Raw genomic sequence first — 20,044 nt, forward strand, 5'->3', positions numbered from 1 at the left:
TCTCCTCTACTAGAGTTTGGAAGACTTTCAACCAATCAGTCCCTCAGAAAATAATACTGGATACCTACTAAGTTCAAGGCATTGTTTGTGCTATATGAACACAGCAATGAACAACAATAATAACAAAAAATAAACAAAAACTCATCTATACTCATGGAGTTTACAGTCAAGGAGCCAAGAGAGAAAATTAAGAAATAAAATGAATGTAAGTATATGTTGTGAAGTGTGTGAGAAGTGTTACATGCTATATATGAGAAATAAGAAAAGACTGATAATGTGGAAACTAACTGGAAGAGAAATACAACTTAATAATGGGTAGTCAAAGAAGGCCTCCTGGAGAAAAAGGTATTTGAGCCAGTACTTGAATGTCAAGAAGGAGAGAGTCAGTTGGAGGTCTAGAAAAGGCAGAGGCATCTGCAAGTGCAAGGCCTTGGAACCGGAAGGAGCTCAGCATGTTTAATGAAAAGGGAAAAAGCCATTTTAGCTGAAGTAAGTGGAAGGGGCTGAGGTCAGATGGTTGTCAGGGCCAGATCACAGAGAAGTTTGCAATGGGAAGTCATGGAAGGTTATAAGTCAGAAAAGAGAACCAATCTATCTTTTTAAAAATAGAGACAGCATCTTACTGTGTTGCCCAGGCTGGTCTTGAACTCCTGGGCTCAAGCAATCCTCCACCTCAGCCTCCCAGAGTGCTGGGATTATAGGCATGAGCATTTATGCCTGGCTGAACCAACCCATATTTAATAGAATACAAAGAGACACGAACTTAGCCTTCTGATTAGCCCTACTGTGACATTTATATCCTATATTTGGTTGACAAGCTTTTCTCTTGTACCCAGTTCACATCTTACACCTGACAACTAGCTCGTCAGGCACGGTCAGGAAGGAAGGATCCCATGAAGAATATTTCCCAATATTTCCAAAAATATTGCATGAAGGACAGTCTCACTCTCATTTCTTTCTTTCTTTTTATTTTTTTTAGACAGAGTTTCATTCTTGTTGCCCAGGTCGGAGTGCAATGGCATGATCTCGGCTCACCACAACCTCTGCCTCCCGGGTTCAAGTGATTCTCCTGCCTCAGCCTCCCAAGTAGCTGGGTTTACAGGCATGTGCCACCACGCCCTGCTAATTTTGTATTTTTAGCAGAGACAGGGTTTCTCCATGTTGGTCAGGCTGATCTCAAACTCCTGACCTCAGGTGATCTGCCTGCCTTGGCCTCCCAAAGTTCTGGGATTACAGGCATGAGCCACATCACACCCAGCACTCTCATTTCTTTCGTGCAATATTTTTAAATATGGAATGCGTCCTTAATTTTTTAACCCTTTGAAAGGCTGGAGTCATGATAACTAAATCCCTATCATTCAGCTCGTGTCCCGTACCTATTGTGAAGATCCTGACGTGCTGACCAATTCGACACTGACGGGCAGTAGAATTGTCATGATGTTGTACAACTACCATGTTCCCTTGTGAGGCTGGACATCTTTCTCAGCTGTTTAGAGTAGTGCCAAAATACCCACCTCCTCACCCCTCTATCTATTCACCTGAGTGAGCAGGTCAAGGAGTTTGGACTTTTGAGCTGACTCCATTTTCTTGGTGCCTAACCCTTCTGGTCTGGCTGTCAGGCTGCTCCCTGAGCTCAAAATTTCCCTCACAAACATAACACACAACTACAGGTACAGGCGAAAATTCAGACAGATTACCATTCCAAACCCAAGAATCCCTGATATAAACTGAGTTACTGATCCACTTGCCTTTTCCAAAGTTTATAACAGTCTGCCCTATAAATTTAGCATTATCTGAGTAAATGGCTATTAGAACTTTCCACTATTATGACATAGAAGTAATGACTATATTTTAATTATTTTGTTGGATTAAATTTGAACATGCAACAAAATAGTATTTTATTCAATAAATTTTACAGTATTCAAAAGAGAAGTGTTCCCTAAATTTAGGAATCTAGGAGCAAATATCAGAGTAGTAATTCAATAACAGTGGCCTCGTCAGTCAGAGGGGGGTTCTTTGAGGTCAAGGTTGAGATATTTTGGCAGCAAATGGTATTCAGGTGGGTCCACAGATCATAACCTCCTTGACAGTGCTACAGTAACCCTGGATAAAATACTAAAAGTGTGGGGGATGGGAAACATATGTAATTATGATACTAGAATGAGCTAATCAGCCTCATCGCAGTTTGTCTTTTTGGGAGAAAGGAACAACTTACTCATCTTCTGAAACATGGTAAGATGCGAGACTTCCACAGAATCCAAATGTTTGTCAGAAAATATAAGCATTTGTCTTTTAATTACCCTCCCACATCCACCCTCCCTTCCCCATTCTTACTTTTGCTGAAGCGACAAGTGTCCTTGACCCATACTAAGGCCACTAATATGGCATTGGTTACAGAAATGCAGACAGAAACTAACAGGGTAACAGGACCAGTGTTCGTCAAAGTGTGACAAATCCCTTTAGAATCCCGTTTGTGACGTGGTGCCCAAATGTCATATGAAACCAACTGAGTCAATCAGAATTTCTGGAGATGGATCCAGGAAGGCTGTATCTGGGGGAGGATAGGGTTCAGGAAGTTAACCTTACTGACTCTAACAACAGTAAAGTTTGAGAAGTATTAATAGTGGATACTTTAGCAAAGACAGAGGGAGCCCCAGAGGTGAAGCTGATGTTGGCAGAAGGTGACGAATCTTGGCACACAAAAAGAATTCAGGTGGCTGGCACGGTGACTCACACCTGTAATCCCAGCACTTTGGGAGGCCAAGGAGGGCGGATCGCCTGAGGTCAGGAGTTCGAGAACAGCCTGACCAACATGGAGAAACCCCATCTCTACTAAAAATACAAAATTAGCCGGGTGTGGTGGCACATGCCTGTAATCCCAGCTACTTGGGAAGCTGAGGCCAGAGAATCACTTAAACCTGGGAGAAGGAGGTTGTGGTGAGCCAAGATCATGCCATTGCACTCCAGCCTGGGCAACAAGAGCAAAACTCCATTAAAAAAAAAAAAAAAAAAAAAAAATTCAGGAAGAATTTGGTGTTTGAACTGAGAGAAAAAAATACTAATTTATATCATCGTTTGTTGTGGAAAAAGTCCTTTCCTCACACATGCTTCAGAGCCTGAAGGAGCAACATATAAGCTGCTAGAGACATGGCCCTTGACTTAGGGCCATGACTTAGAGTCACTGTGACCTTGAGGACTAGAGTTAAATTAAATTTGTACATGCCACAAAAATAGTATTTTATTCAATAAGTTATGCAATATTCAAAAGAAAAGTTTTCCCTAAATTTAGGAACCTAAGAGCAAATATCAGAATCATAAATCAATAGCAGTTGCCTCATTAATTACAGATGGGTTTCCCTGAGGTCAGGGTTCTCAATAGCAGTGGCCTCATCAATCACAGATGGGTTTTTTTGAGCTCAGGGTTCTCTGTTCCCAAGGTTAGAGTGACTGGAGGAGCATAGGTTGGAAGCGGCATGATGAGCACAGAAAGAAAGAAGAGAAAGAAGGGTAATCTGAAAAAAATGAGATGTGTTCTTCTGTGGCCATAAAATGAATAGCTAAGGGGTGCAGGACAGGCTTATGTGACACCAATGCACAAAACTACACAGAAAGACTCCTGCCATATGATTAACAAGCACACAAAAAAAAGATACTTTCTCCACTCTAGGGGAGGTAAAAACCAGGTAGAATGACTTTGCTCGGCATAACCATACTGACTAAAATGAAGGATCTATTTGTTTTGAAAGCAGAAACTATAGCGAGGAAACCCCATGTATCTACAGCAGTGATAATGCCCATCATATAGACGAGGTGAATTAATGTGAGGAGTTTAATTTTTCAGTGTGTATTAATAATTAACCTGCTCATTAGCTTTATTAGACACAATCAGTCCTGCACTGAAGCAGAGCAACTGCAAGGCAAATTATTAAAATAACTGATGAAACTTTCCTTCTTGACTTTAAAAGATGAAGTTTGGCAGCTCCAGATATTTATATGTCTAGTATGAGAAAAGAATAGAGTGTTTTTGTCTTGAAGAACTGGAAAGGACGACTGCTTTGATGCATTAAAATAAAGATGGGATTATTTGAGTACAGAAGTAGGGTTTAATTTGGACACTATGAAGAAAAAATACTTTAAAAATAGGTACGTTATTTAGCATTGATGCAACAAGTATTCCACCTGGAACATGAGGCCACCACATTGCTGGTCACTACTGTTTTATGCTACGTTTGGTAAGAAGACTACAGCAGTGTATGTGTGTATGAATACATTTATGCAAATTAACATTTTGAAAACTATATTTGACAGGTCTTTAGTCTCTTGAGGTCTTACAGATTTAATAAATGAATGAAGCTATCTTTCAAAAAATCAATACTTGAAATTTTACACAAGGAAATTGAGGAAGAATAAAGTTTGCCAAATAAAAAAATAAGTGATATTAAAGAGGACTGCATGTAATATTTTATCTTACCTTTTCACTCCCATCCCAAACATATTATCAAATACTTTTAAAGTATTATGAACAATGGCCCAGCTCCTTTTTGATTCTGGGATATCTTTGCTGATTTACGCCCTGGAATATTAGAGATTAAAAAAATCAAAATATCTCTTTGAAAAATGCCTGGCTCCATTGATTTTGTGGAGAGGCTCTTGCTTGTCTGAATTTAATTTAAATGTAGTTCTTTGTTATTGCTTCAAGAGGACGACAGTCATTTCTAACAAGCACAAATTATTCAGAGCATGACCCCAAATGCTGTATTTCAAATAGCAAAAGAAAACAAGCTATCCTGTAACCTACTTCACATTTCAGGAAGAGAAGCTGTGTGAAAAGAGAGCTGCAAAAGGACAACTTGACCCAGAGAGAGTCGCCCTCACCAGGGCCCTCCTCCCAGCTTCACTGGGTCTCTGGATGGGCCAGTTGCACAAATACAAGAAGATCAGGCCAGCATCCTGGAAGTGGGGAGGGGACTTGGTATCACCCTCCTTGGATAGGTGTTTGCCAAGTTCTAGTTAACCCAGTTACAGTAAAGCCATTGTGGACTCTTTAGTGGAGCAAGCCTCAAATCTACATGGCATTCACGATTTTTCGATGGCCCTGGCCACAGCCAGTAACTGCAATTTAGTGGCTTACACATTACCATGAAAGGGGGCGGGCAAAGGCTCAAGAGCAATGGATTTTTACGGCAATAGGAAATAGAACACATTTTGTGCAGTCGCCAACTCCTTTGCATTTCTGAGGATGAAATGCCCCCTAGATCAAAGTGACAAAGTGGTTAGGATATTCACGGGACAGAAGACAAAAGGAGTTCGTTCACTGCCAAAAAGAAAAAAAAAAAGCCTTCTGTTAAGTATTTAGAAGTTTAATAACAGTACTTACATGAGAAGCAGAATGCAAGAGGGCAACTTGAAAGTGTGCACAGTTAAACAGGAGCTAGCCATTCTCCTTCACACAGGCAGGAAGCTTACCTTCATTCACTCATTCATTCCCCAATATACATTGAGCACCTACTATATGGGACACTGCATTCGGTATTATAAGAAGTACAAATGTGCATAACAAAGCCTCTACTCTTAAGAAGATGGTGGACATTCAGGGAAGCTAATGAAGTATATGCACAAATCAAGGTGTCAGACCAACTATATAGCACTTGCAAAGGAGATAGGCAAAAACTGGTTTTACAATCTTAGCCCAACACAAGCCTCAAGAGGGTAAAAGAGGTTATAGAGGCAAGGAAAGAGACAATTTCTTTGGAGGGATTTGCTAGAATTCCATGCATTTCACTCTTCACTTGCCCCTACTTTGCAATGGAAAAGTTGAGGGCTACTCCCTCCTTATTTCATGCCAAGTGGAAGATGCTTTAAGAGAACCACTTGGGGAGCTTGGTCTGTATCTCTTTAGAGTCTGTGTTGGATATGGGTCAATGACTCTTTAGAGTCTGTGGTGGATATGGGTCAATGACCTACAATTGAAAAAATCTCCAGGCAAGAAGCTGGATGAAGCTGTTCATAGTGTCCAATTTGAAAGTTGTATAGACAGTAAACTGTGCTTCTACTGATGAAAAAAAAAAAAAAAAAAACGAGGACACATACATGTTTCCTGAATTCTACATGTGGTCCATAGCACATGGGAAACACCTGCCCTAGAGCTGTTGAACAGATAATTTACCCAGGAGGGCTACCTACACAGAAAATGGGTTTAAAAGGAATGGAAAATATAGAAGCCTTCTGCCTGTATTTTAAGGAGATCAGCACACTTTATTCAGTAGTTATAGTATATTAAGGTAGAAAGTCTAAATCTCATTCAGATACATAAATATACAGTGTTATGAGGGAAAGGTTTTTTTAAGATCACCTAAGACTTGTTAAATACTACTAATGCGTGGCTAAATAAAGTCTGGGCCTAAAGAGGTCCTGTCTATAAATCCAAGAAATCAAATGAAAAGTACAGTTTTAAGTTGTCATCTAGATATTTAGATTTCAAGACTCCAGGATTTTGGAAACTTGCAGATTTTGGAAGTTTGAGAAACTATAATTTTTATCTACGTGTCTAAAATATTAAGAGATGACATGAAGAAAAAAATGTAGACTCAGACTTAATCTAAACAGATTTGGTTCTTTATCATGAAAAACCCTTAGAGTGATACCCTTAAAGAGTGATTCCCACAGGGGATTATAGAAGTCTTTTGTCCTCGGCCCGGCATGGTGGCTCACCCCTGTAATCCCAGCACTTTGGGAGGCAAAGGAGGGTGAATCATTTGAGGTCAGGAGTTTGAGACCAGCCTGGCTAACATGGCGAAACCCCGTTTGTACTAAAAATACAAAAATTAGCTAGGTGTGGCAGTGGCGTGCACCTGTAATCCCAGCTACTTTGGAGGCTGAGGCAGGAGAATCGCTTGAACCCAGGAGGCAGTGGTTGCAGTGAGCCAAGATCGTGCCACTGCACTCCAGCCTGGGTGACAGAGCAAGATTTTTTCTCAAAAAAAAAAAAAAAAAAAAAGAAGCAGAAGTTTTGAAGTTTTGGCCCTCTTTCTTGGAGTTGCTGAGATGAGATAGAGGAGGGAGCGATTAAGGCATCTTCTCTAGTCTTAGTTCCCCTTCTTAGAATGGAGAGGGGAGGATATTCAGGAAGCAAAGACCAAACCCTGGTTCCATACCCCAGCTCTGCTTCTTCTTTACCCTTTAGGAAATTCCCCTCCCCACTGTCTTGCTTCTCTACCCCATTGACTGCTTGGCCAAACAGGCAATGGCCCCAGGAGTCCTCTCCAGGCTGACGCCACAATTTGCTGCAGTCCACAGGTAGACAAGGTATAATTCACAGGTTGTATAGTCTATCCCCCTCTGTTCTGAGGCCCAGAGAAGTTAAGTAGCCCAAATATCTTAGCATACTGGTCAGAGACTGACAGGAGAGTTCTGATCTTCTGCTTCTCCAGCAGAACTCTTTGACTATACTACCTTAAATGGAAGGTATGTAGGAAGGGCCATGGGGTCACATGTAGCCACAAACACACACACACAGAATAGGTAAACATGGCCCTTCCCCATCCCAGATGGTAGTTAGGGGCCACTGTTTCAAGAAATTTTATTTGGTATTAGACAGCACCCCCTGTCCTCCCCCCACCACACACACAAGTAATTTGGAAACATCAAAGAAAATTACAGAATTATTTCATATGTTATAAATCTGTACCATGTGTCATGAATCAAACAATTGATTAAATAAACTGGGAATGTCATGAAAGTCTCATTAACACTCATGTCATCTCTGCCTAGAAAAAAATTAATCAAGTACATTCTAGAAATAAAACATATTTTCTATAATCCCCAATCATCTGCGATTCTTAGTACAAATGTATACAATTTATGCAATTACTTGGACACTCAAGACAAATATGTCAGGCAAAGGGCCACGAGATTTTCTGTAGAGGCTGCATCAGAGTTAATTTTGTTCCCTGTGGGGTTCCCATTCCTATAATGATACACGAGTCCATGTCTTTCCAGGAACCATTCCGAAATAAGTTTTAAGAGCAGCAGCAAAGTCCTTGCTCTGCAATGTTATTATAGTCTCACACCAGTACCTGCAGGCCTTTAGAGACAGGGTCCTTGCTCTAAAAACAAAACACTGAACAGGACTGGCTACTAAAGGAGTCTCCTACACTTGGGGGGTAGTGGATTCCTTAACCCATTTATGTCTAGTGTTCCATTATTGGAACGCTAAGCTTGTGGGAGTTACTTATATCCTACTGCTCAAGGTCATCACCATGGTCTGATTTTTCACACACACACACAAAAATTGCAACCTCCAGCATAAATGGGTTAATTTGATCACAGAGATTAAACCAAACAGCTCAAACAAAACACCTGGTTCTCTCTCTCTGCCAATTGTTCTTTCAATGGCAAAAAAGCAATTTTTTCCATAACATGAATAATAAAAAAAAGCACTAATGAGATTTACGCAATATTGGAAAGAAGGATTATGAATAGGTAATTACACTTTTAGGAGATTTACAGATTTCAACCAGTTAAGCCCCGGGGCATGATTATCTCACTAGTCTTGTGCACTGAGAATAAATATAGAATAGAATGGGTGTGACCAGTGAACACTACTTTTTGCCAAAAACTTGTAAAGAACAAGCTGTGGATTCAGAAGGGTATGTACCAAAGGTTACCTAAATGGATTTCACGCTTATGAAAGGCAAGCGGCCCCTGGCACAGTAAGCTCCCCATGTCAGAGCCATTTGCATTACCTGCCACGTTGCCAGGCTCCCAAACAAACCACATTGTCTCATCCCTGTCCCTGGCCTCCACTTCTCAGAGTACTTCATGTTCTTTCTATTCCACACTAAATCTACTGACCTACCTTTCCCTTGGGCTGCCTCTGTGGCTTGTTCCTCTGGCTGTCCCTAGAAATAGATTTAATCTCATCTACTTTCACATGAGCAGAGGGATCCTTCATGGCCCGTGGAAGATTAAACCCACTATCTTGGCTTCAATTACATTACTCCGAAAGAGAGAGAGCTAGAAAGGGCACAGGGCACTGCTTGGGAGGAGCACTCACTGAGCAAGAAGAGTGAAAAAAGGAGCAACTGGTCAGGAAGACTTTCATCAACAATGACTAACATTGAATGGGCCCCCACTAAACGCAAGGCTCTATTCTAAGAGCTTCACCTTTATCAAGTTATCTACTCATGAGATAGACCCTACTAGAATCCCCATTTCATAGAGTAGGCAATAGAAGTACAGAGAAATAAAGTCAATTATTCCAGATTAGGATGTTGGAGCCAGGATTAGAATGCAGACAGTCCTGCTCAATAATCATAATAAAGCCAATTGAATACTTAATTAGTTCAATTTGTGTTAGTTATGCACCAAGCATTGTATTATAGAGTTATATGTATGATCTCATTGAATCCCTACAACAACGCCATGAAGTTGGTACTATTATGATGTCTATGGATACATTGTTTTTATTTTACCTCCAAAGTTCAATACTGTTAAGCAATGGAGCCAGAATCCCAACCAGGGTTAGAATGAATAAACTATTTTTTCTCCTATTACCAGCTAGTCCCTAGAGATGGAGTGAGATGCTTAAAAAGACATGGAATGCCCTACTACGGGAGATGGTCAAGGAGGCACCAGGCATTTATTCAAATGAGATACCCTTTTAAAGTTATTTCCATATTTCCATATAGCTAGGAATGCATGCTTTATATTCATTTGCATTGGTTTTCCTGTCTTTTCTGTACCCTTTTCCTACCAGGTTTCTATTTACTCACCCTGAGGCTGAAAACTACTGGGTTTTCTTTTTCCCTTTTTATTCTCTCACCATATGTAGACGCCATGTTCAATAATTCCTTCTGCTGCTATTGCTGCTACAGCTGAGAAGTTTGAGATGATAGAAGGCCCTGAAAAACAAGTCTGAATTGTCTTCTTACAAAACAGACATTTCCTTGCTTAGTGTTTTCTGCCCAGAGTGAGGAACACGTTGTTCAGACTTGTAATGAACTGGGTGCTCCTATAACAGTAGAACTGCCACACCCAAGCATCACATCAGGGCTGTTTTCCTGCTCTTCAGATCTGGATCTATAGGGTAATGTGAGGTTCTGGCATACTTGGAACCTTGTGTTCAGTCATAAATTAAGAAGAAATATATTCCACACTGATGAAAAGTCATCAGATTCTAAATCCATTATTGCAATAGAGTCAGTTTCTTTATGAGGGACGACATCATAACAAGTAGAGTGATAATTATTACCTAATATTTATTAAGCATTTACTATGTGCCACTCTACTCAGCACTTTACATTTCTTTCATTTAATCCTCATACACAAAAGAAAATCCAAATATGTACTGAGAACCATCACCAGGTTACAGATGAGGAAATTGAAACTCAGGAGGGTTAAATAACTTGTTGAGAGTAACATAGCTGTGAGTGTTGAAACCAGTACTTAGAAAAAACCACTGGACTCTAACAAGCCTCTTAACCACTATCCAACATGGCCTCCCACCATCTCAATGTGATCAATTAACATAGCATTGCAAAACATGGTGTCTTAGTCCTTTTGAGCTGCTATTACAAGATATCATAAACTGAGTGCCTTATATACAAAAAAACATTTCTTTTTTTTTTTTTTGAGACTTGCTCTTGTTGCCCAGGCTGGAGTGCAGTGGCATGATATAGGCTCACCGCAACTTCTGCCTCCCGGGTTCAAGCTATTCTCCTGCCTCAGCCTCCTGAATAGCTGGGATTACAGGCGCCCACCACCATGCCCAGCTAATTTTTTGTACTTTTAGTAGAGATGGGGGTTTCACTATGTTGGCCAGGCTAGTCTTGAACTCCTGACCCAGGTGATCCACCCGCCTCAGCCTCCTAAAGTGGTGGGATTACAGGCGTGAGCCACTGCGCCCGGCCAACAGACATTTATTTCTTACAGATCTAGAGGCTGGGCAGTCAAAGGTCAAGGCACTGACATACTCGGTGTCTGTTTCCTGGCTCATAGAAGGTGCCTTATTGCTATGTCCTCACATGGTGAAAGGGTGAACTAGCTCTCTGGGGTCCCTTTTATAAGGGCACTAATTCCATTTAGGAGGTCTCAGTCCTCATAATGTAATTACTTCCTAAAGGTACCACCTCCCAATGCTATCACCTTAGGGGCCAGGATTTCAACATACGAATCTTGGGAGGATGTAAACATTCAGTCCACTGCCATCTCCAAATGCCATCTGAGGTATCTGAATCCATAGCGTTTGTCTTGAAGCCCATCTTTCATAGGAACCTCTTCTCTCCTCATATGCTTATTTAGTTACAGCTAATCATCCTCAGGAGTACAGTTTGAAGAACTGGAGGCAGGATCTTATTTAAAGTACAAGAGGTCTTGCTTTAGAACACATTGATTTTGTTGTTGTTTTTGTTAGGAGGAGGGAGTTCAATTTTGTTTTATGTCATTGAGGCTAATCTTGTTAAGGTCTTAGTTTCAGAAACATGGAAAATTTTTTTTTTTAATTTTAGCTACTTTCTTTTTGCATAAAAGTTTTAGGTTTTTTTATGATACTGACACCCAAGACCATAGAAGTAAAATAACATTTTAAATATTATATATAAAAGGACAAGAGTACATTAGATGAAAGTTTATCCATAAAATTTAAGACTATAAAGACAGATCCAGCTAAATAAAGATGTATACAATCCAGACACAAGACTGACTTAAAATGAAAATACTATGGAAATATTATCCTAAAACTTCCTTAGAAATAAGTTTTCCCATTACTCTTGTTTCCACATGAAAAAAGATAAGGCCCACCGTGTGGAAGTAACTTGTTTAGGATAACATTAGTAATTGGGGCCTGATTTTGTCATCCATTCTCATGCTTGTTACTTCTTCTCCTCTTGCATTTTTTATTTCCTATTTAGTTTTCTCCCTGACCCTCTTTCCTCATTCTCTTCACCAAATGCAATCTTTCATTAAAGAGCATGCTGGCTCATTCGGCAAAAGATCTACATTCAAGTTCCACCTCTGCCACAAGCTCCCTGTGGAACAAAGCATCTGCCCTGGTGCTGCCTTACTGTAACTTTGCTCAGCTGCCTCTCTCTCTCTCATTGATCCCCAAACAAGGGCAATGCCTGCACTGCTGATGGATGTACCCTAGAGCACAGTCTGCCTCAACAGGGACAACTGACTCTCTCTCTGAATTTCACAATTTGGGAAGCCCTTGTCTCTCAGCCAGTTACTTTTTTAAGCACCTGGAAATCACAGGCAAGTGATGCAAAATGTTCTCTCGATAACAAACCAGAGACAAGATTAAATATTGGTCTTTCTCATGAACATTCAGCCAAAAGTCAAACATTACTTTCCCCCTTTACTATGGTGAAGTAAAATATTTGTGTCAGATGTCTCCAGGGCATTTCCTCACTTTAGTTCTTTCTTTACATAGGAACTCCTCAATCTGAACAGATCAATGGTGTTCATCAACCAGTATCACGATTTAAGCAGCCAATACCAGGTGCGACCCTAGAAGCTTCTTTTGCCTTCTTCACACACTGGAAGGGCAGAGGGAACTTCTTTGCAAGTACCAGTGAGGAAGAAGTGGGGTTTTGTGCCTTCTGCAGCTATTAGAAGTCTTCTTATACTATCTCAGGCAGTGCCTGCTTCATCCACATCATGTCCCTAACTGCCACTTGGGATGGCATCTGCCAGCAGTTCTCTGAAACAGGTTCAACTAGTAAAATCAGTTAATTGCCAAGCACAGATTGTCATGACCCTGATGCTTCCATCAGAAAAAGGTCAAAACCCTGCCCCCGAAAAAAGGTGTCAGAAAACACAGGGAGGTGGTTCTGGTGCAATGATTCTGGCAGCAGACAAGTCTTTTGTTCAACAATTGTAGCTTACTTGTCCATGTTATGGATTGGATTGTGTTTGCCCAATATTTACATGTTGAAATCCTAACCCCCAGCACCTCAGAAAGTGACCTAATTTGGATGGGGTTGTTGCAGATGTAATTAGTTCAGATGAGGTCATACCGGAGTAGGATCAGCCCCAATACAATATGACTGGTGTTCTCACAAGAAGACACAGACACAGGGAGAATACCATTGCAAAGGGGAAGGTAGAGATCAAAGTGACGCTTCTATAGGCCAAGGAATGCCAAAGAGTGCCAGGAACCACCAGAAGCTAGGAGAGAGGCATGGAAGGGATTTCTCCCTTATAGCCTGCAAAAGGAATGAGCCCTGCTGACACCTTAATCTTGCACTTCCAGCTTCCAGGACTGTGAGACAATAAATTCATGTTGTTTAAGCCACCCAGACTGTGGTACTTTGTTATGGGAACCCTGGAAAACGAATACAGACCATATTTCCAAAGTTTTGAGAGACTTAACATAAAGCTCTAGTTATCTGTATATTCCAGGAACACATTATTAGAATAGAAGAAGTTTTGTATAATTCATAATAGTGAATATTTCTCCTTACTGGGTGACACATTGTTTATCTATACCCAACAAATACCATCAACTGAATCTCTCAAAATAAACTAAAAAAAAAAAAAAAAACTCATTGATAAAATCCTGGGTTTTTCTGCACAATTATTTCCAAAGCAATGTATCATTTCCAAAATTTAGTTAAGACCAGCTCAGGACTTCCATGACTCAACTGGTATACCTGAGATGCATATTCCTTCCTTCCCCCAGCAAGTGTTACTGTGAAGACACAGACAGGCACCAGGGATCCAATAGTGGGCAAAGCAGGTAGCCATTGTCTTCACAATGGCTGATGTTTACCAAGAAAGACAGAAATTGATCAAACAATCACTCAAATACATAGAACTATTAACTGTGACAAATATAATAAAGAAGTACCATCATACTCTGCAGGCAGTTACTTCCCCTTGGAACTGTGGGCAGGCACAGCTGGGCTTACTCTGTATTCTATGTGTAAAGTTGCAGTACTGTGAGTTTTCTCCCATCAAAAGGAAACACTGAATATTATATTCAGGCACCAAACTACCTGTCAAAAATAATCATATGAATAAAACATGGGCCCATAAAGAAGGAGCTGAAAGGGGTAAAGAAGAGAAGCAGAGAGGCAAGTGGGACATGAAGACAGTTAAAGAAATAGGAAACTCAGGAGGAGACGCTGACATCAGGTTTCTGCACTCGGGATTCAAGAACAAGGGAGTGAGGACATGTTCCTAGTGCTGTGGGCATGGCAGTGGTGAAGGGCACGTGGTCAGGCATGAGACTTTGTGCAGTTAAAAGGCTCTTGCCCAAAATAAAAGCCTACCTTTGTTTGCAGCTCTGTCCTTTTAAACTGGAACATCACCGTTCAGCATGCTCTTTGCTCTATGCAATTGCAAGCACTTTAGCCTGCTGCCAAATGACGTAGCTGGTCACCAGAGAAGCTGCCGAATGCTGCTGAGCAGGGGAAAGAAAATCCATTGAATTAGTCCTGAACGTTGCAAAAGAAGCTGCCCCTCTCAGCTACTGTGTTAAGTCATATTATAATTGTCTCTCGGATCACATGTGAGCTTTTTCCACAGGTGGGATAGAGCCAGGGTTCCCAGTGCCAGTGTGGCCCCCCAGGCCTCTACAAACTGGTCTGCAGCTGCTGTGTCACTTGCCCTTGGCAGAATTTAACAAGATAAACTGCTTCCTTGGCATTTAGTTTTACACTTAGCATGGGTTATATTTATACTTTTTGCCTATTGGTGATGACCAACTTGGATGACCCACTTTGAGGTCACCCAAACAACCTAGGCATAACTGATTCAAAAATATCTTTAAAACAATAAATACATCACTGCATGAAAACATGAACACTTCTATTTTCTGAAACAACTATTCAGAGAACACCTTTACTGATAGCTAGAGGCTATGTGGATGAGAAAATTATACCAGTGGGGCGGAGAGCTCCATCATGAAACAAAAATAAGCTTGCATCACAAAACAGAGTTCTATGGCCCTTGATTCAGCTGTGTCTGCTTGAGTTTGCATGATTCAAAACGTAGATGTGGTAGTTAATGTCAAACCATCCTTAGGTAACTAGATGTATCCCTACAATGCCCAGGTGAATAACCTGAGATTAAAGCTAGATATTTTTAATGCTTTTATGTTAAATGGAAGGCTGAAGCATGTTTAGCACATTTAGCATCACGTGTAAAAGTGAGGAGAAGGAATCATGTGTAAAAGTGAGGAGAAGGAATATGATCTGAACAGAAACAAATTATCTGTGAATAAAAGAAAAGTGGAACGTCCTGGGTGTGGAGGTTGGCGGCTGGTTCTCAGAGCCTGGGCCCGGGACCAGCAGCATCAGCCATACCTGGGAACTATTTAGAAAAACAAATTCTCGCGATAGTTTACTGAGAATGATGATTTCCAATTTCATCCATGTTACTATCGCAAGAACAAAAAACCAAACACCGCATATTCTCACTCATAGGTGGGAATTGAACAATGAGAACACATGGACACAGGAAGGGGAACATCACACTTCGGGGACTGTTGTGGGGTGGGGGGAGGGGGGAGGGATAGCACTGAGAGATATACCTAATGCTAGATGACGAGTTGGTGAGTGCAGCGCACTAGCATGGCACATGTATACATATGTAACTTACCTGCACATTGCGCACATGTACCATAAAACCTAAAGTATAATAATAATAATAATAATAATAATAATAAAAGAAAAAAAAAAAGAAAAACAAATTCTCAGGTCTCACCCCAGACCTATTGAATGAGAAACTCTTGAGGGAGCTCAACAACCCATAGTTTAACAAGCTTTCTAGCGATTCTGATGCACACTCATGTTTGAAAGCATCTGAATTAGGGCATGAAGACCCAAGTACAAGAGACAGAAAAGCAAGACAGAGCGCACCGTCTTCCCCTAAGCAGGATTATGAGGGCAGAACTTCAATGTCTCTAAGGAAAGAAACCCTAATCCTGGAGTCTGTAAATTATTAGAGTCTAACAATCTAAACAATTCTGATAAAGAGATGAAAAGTCATTAAATTAAACTTAAATTGTTTTTCAACTGAATGGGTGACAGACATGATCCCTGTCCTTGTGACATTTGCAGAATTTCTACAAGTTCACTGTAAACAGTGTTTTCATCCCCAAATTCTTAAGTGACTGAAATCAGCCTTGAGCCCAGGCAGCTGAAGTTTTTGTGGTCTGGCAAGTATTTGGTATGACTCTCTTCACCTGAATCTGAGCATTTTCCCTCTGAATCATTCACTGAGTGAGAAGAATTCAAAAAGGAGTTAATAAAATACATTCTTTGTGGTTGGAAATTATAATATCCTCTGATCATAGACTGGCTAAGTCAGTACAAGCAAAGGAGATGCAGATAAGAAACATACAACACTTCTACATTGTGTTGTCTTTCTAATTATTGTACGTATCTAGAGCAATTTCTAGCAGAGGTCACTGGTCAAAGGGCACGTAGAAGACATTAAAAATTGAAGAACGGAAAAATGTACTATAATAAAATAAGCTTGAGTAGAGAGTGAATGTGGTTTGTCCAACCTAAAGCTAAGTGCCAGAGAGATTTATTCATCCTCCTTACCACCCCAAATATTACAAGCAACTCTGAGATATTAACAAGAAAGAGTTTTATGTAACTGGAAGTTTCCTTTTTCTTTTAAACTCTTTCATTTGCGTAGATTAAAATGGCACTGTGTGCTTATAAAAGTGACATCCATTTGCTAGTTCAGTTCCCCCAGGCTAGGAAAGTAAATGGATGTTTTGGCAAAAAGTCGTAACTAACCCTCAAAGTTGGTATACCGGCCATGCTTGAGAAACACTTAATTTAGTCAGTGTTTCCTATTATGGAAGATGGTACAAGATTACAATTTGAAAAAACTGGGAATATTCTAATAAAATTTCTTTTTTGATATGCCTAACTGGTTTTCAAATGTTATTGTGAACCTCATATCTCTCCCACAAATAGACATTTCTAAAGATCCTTCAAAAAAGACAACCAAGGCCAGGCACGGTGGCTCACACCTGTAATCCCAGCACTTTGGGAGGCCGAGGTAGGCAGATAACGAGGTCAGGAGATTGAGACTATCCTGGCTAACACAGTGAAACCCCGTCTCTACTAAAAATACAAAAAATTAGCCAGGTATGGTGGCAAGCACCTGTAGTCCCAGCTACTTGGGAGGCTGAGGCAGAAGAATGGCGTGAACCTGGGAGGCGGAGCTTGCAGTGAGCCGAGATTGCACCACTGCACTCCAACCTGGGTGACAGAGCAAGACTCTGTCAAAAAAAAAAAAAAAAAAAGACAACCAAAGATGTTAGCTTCAGAGCCAGCAGATCAATTTAGTTCCAGCATATAGAAATTATTTCACTGAAAAACTAACACTTGCTCAGCCAGGCCCAAGAATCTATGAGTCCATATTCAATTTTCTCTGTACATTCTCCTTCCTTCCTTCCTTTCTTCCTTCCCTCTTTCCTTCCTTCTTACCATCCTTCCAAGGATGGCAGCCCATGGTCATATATCTGCCAAAATTTTTGAGGGCACTGAAAAGAAATATACAAAATTAATAATCTAATATTTTCAACCTGTAGCTATAATCCCCCTTTAGTATTGTTCTTATGCTGGCAAAATACAGATAATGCTTTAGATGAGCCTAAATTTTGTAACTTTCCCTACCATCTTATACTCACCACCAAGAATAGACAAAATTGTTTATCACTTGTTTTAAGATAATGCAATTTTACTCTGGGGTGCCATGTCATTTCTACAGATCATCAACCGAAGTTCTAGTGTAGTTCATTCCCCAATGCTCTTCAAAGCTATATAATATGGTATGGGAACTAGTTCAGACCTTGCTAGCCTCATAACTGCCACTGAGGAGAAGATCTCTAAGAAGCATCAGCCCAGAGGGCTGCTCAAAGGAATTCAAGAACGTGGCTGAAGCTAAATTTCCTTTGGGACTTAAAAAGTTGACCTGTTATTCGAGCTGGCACATAGCCAGCTTTGTTGTGATCTGCAGCAAGTAGCTTTGCATAGGGTTAAGGAAGTCATATTCCTCAAACAGAGGAGGACCCAGGTACCTAGTGAGTCAAGACTGTGTCACACACAAACACAGACATATACAGTCTAGAAACCCCGCATTCCTGTAGCACAGTATGTCTCCACCTCAAAAGCATGGTGCTCTTTTGTTTTGTTCTCTTTCTTTCCTTTTCATCTAAATTGGTTCTGACAGTGATGACAGCCATGTGGGTGGTTGTCCTTCAGGTTTTGTCAATTCTATAAAACTGACTTTCCATTGTTCACCTTCTTCTAAATTTGCACTTTTCACTATAGGCATGATGTAAGTCAAACCTCATTACAATGAAAACCTTTGAAAGATAGACATTTTCATACCTCTTAACTATGATTATGGGTTTTTTTTTTATTTAGGCAATACACAGTACAATAGGTTTTCCTTTTAACAAAATTACCTGGACAATCCTTGGGAGTTAATCTGAAAGAAATTGGTAACTATAAGTAAGCACAAATAATTTTAGAAGAAACCAGGTCTTGTCATTGACATAGCACTTGTTTTCTCAATATTATCCCAGAAGTTCTGCTTATCAGTTACTGATTTACGTGGAGAAACAACACATGGGAATGTTTCCATGTGAACCTCAACTTGCTTTCTATACAATCTCCTGGTTCCGTCCCTTATTTAAACAAGTTATTTTACTTGGATAAACTACTTGTTATTCTTGTTTTGTTTTGTTTTTACATGAAACGGATAGATTGTCTCTTAATTTCTTTGTCTAATGAGACCCAAATTAATAACACATTCTTCTGAACTTGAAGATATCTATAGCATCAAGAGCATGAGACCAAATTGGCCAACTGACTCCCTCGTGTAAAATGAGGCAGTTGGCCTTTCTGTTCACTATACCCTAAAATCTCTGATCCCCTAAAATTGCTGATCCTCCTCTAAGAGGATCAAATATTCACATTTTCCAATATATTTCATGAGTTTTTTTTCTATAAGGCCCAAACTACTCCATTTAATTCCGTTTAAACCAATTGATTTGTTGACTTAGTTAACAAATACATATTGAGCATTTGTATGTTCCAGGCATTTTGCTAGATGCTGCCCTTAAGTTCATAGTCTATAATTTTACATATTTTATATCTGATACATATTTATGTTTTAAAAGCTCCATATACTCTCATGTAGCAATTTCTCCATTTTGTTTATGTGTGTTAGTGTAGACATGCCCAACTAGGTCTAACACCCTTGAAACTACAGATATCTTCAAGTTCAAAAGAACACTTTATCAATTTTAGACCTATTAGACAAAGAGATTAAGAGACTGTTTCATATAAAAACAAATAAATCAATAATAAAAAATAATTTATCCAAGCACATTAAGGGAATACTGTAGCTATTTTTATCACATTTTTCAGGTAAGGTAGAAATCAGTAATTTAAGTGCCTGATTGTGAGTGAAGATGGGTGGAATGAAATCTAAATGAGATTGGAGAAACATATTTTCCTGCAAGTTCTTTCTCACTAATTCTTAACCGTATTTGCCTGGAAGTGCTATGTCACAAATCTTTAACCATTACCAATCATTACTTAAATTTGTACAGAAATCTAGTATAAAGTTAGATCAATCAAGCAAATAAATTCAGATTTAATTTCTGATTATATTTTTATCAAATTCTAATAGGCTTCAAACTCCATTAGCTAGATTTACAATTTCTAATCCAATTCCTGTAAGACCCTATAAAGTGACCTATGAGTTACCAGTATTTCTAAGTATGCTAGAATATTATATTATCATTGCTTTCTATCCTATATCTTAGAAAACACAAAGCTATTCATAGGCATAGACATTTTAACTACATCAGATTTAAGAAACACTAGACACATCACCATGCCTCTGAATATCTCCCCAACTGACAGAAAATCATCTTCTGAATTTCTCTGTTAAAGATGCCTTTCTTGGGGTTCAGATGCACAGTCATCAAGAACGGCCTGATTACAATAACAATAGCTATTCATTCAGTGTCTAGGCTGTTATAGATATTGTGATTCCCTGTATG

The sequence above is a fragment of the Pongo pygmaeus genome, chromosome 15, assembly GCF_028885625.2.
Source record: "Pongo pygmaeus isolate AG05252 chromosome 15, NHGRI_mPonPyg2-v2.0_pri, whole genome shotgun sequence".
NCBI classification, from domain to species: domain Eukaryota; kingdom Metazoa; phylum Chordata; class Mammalia; order Primates; family Hominidae; genus Pongo; species Pongo pygmaeus.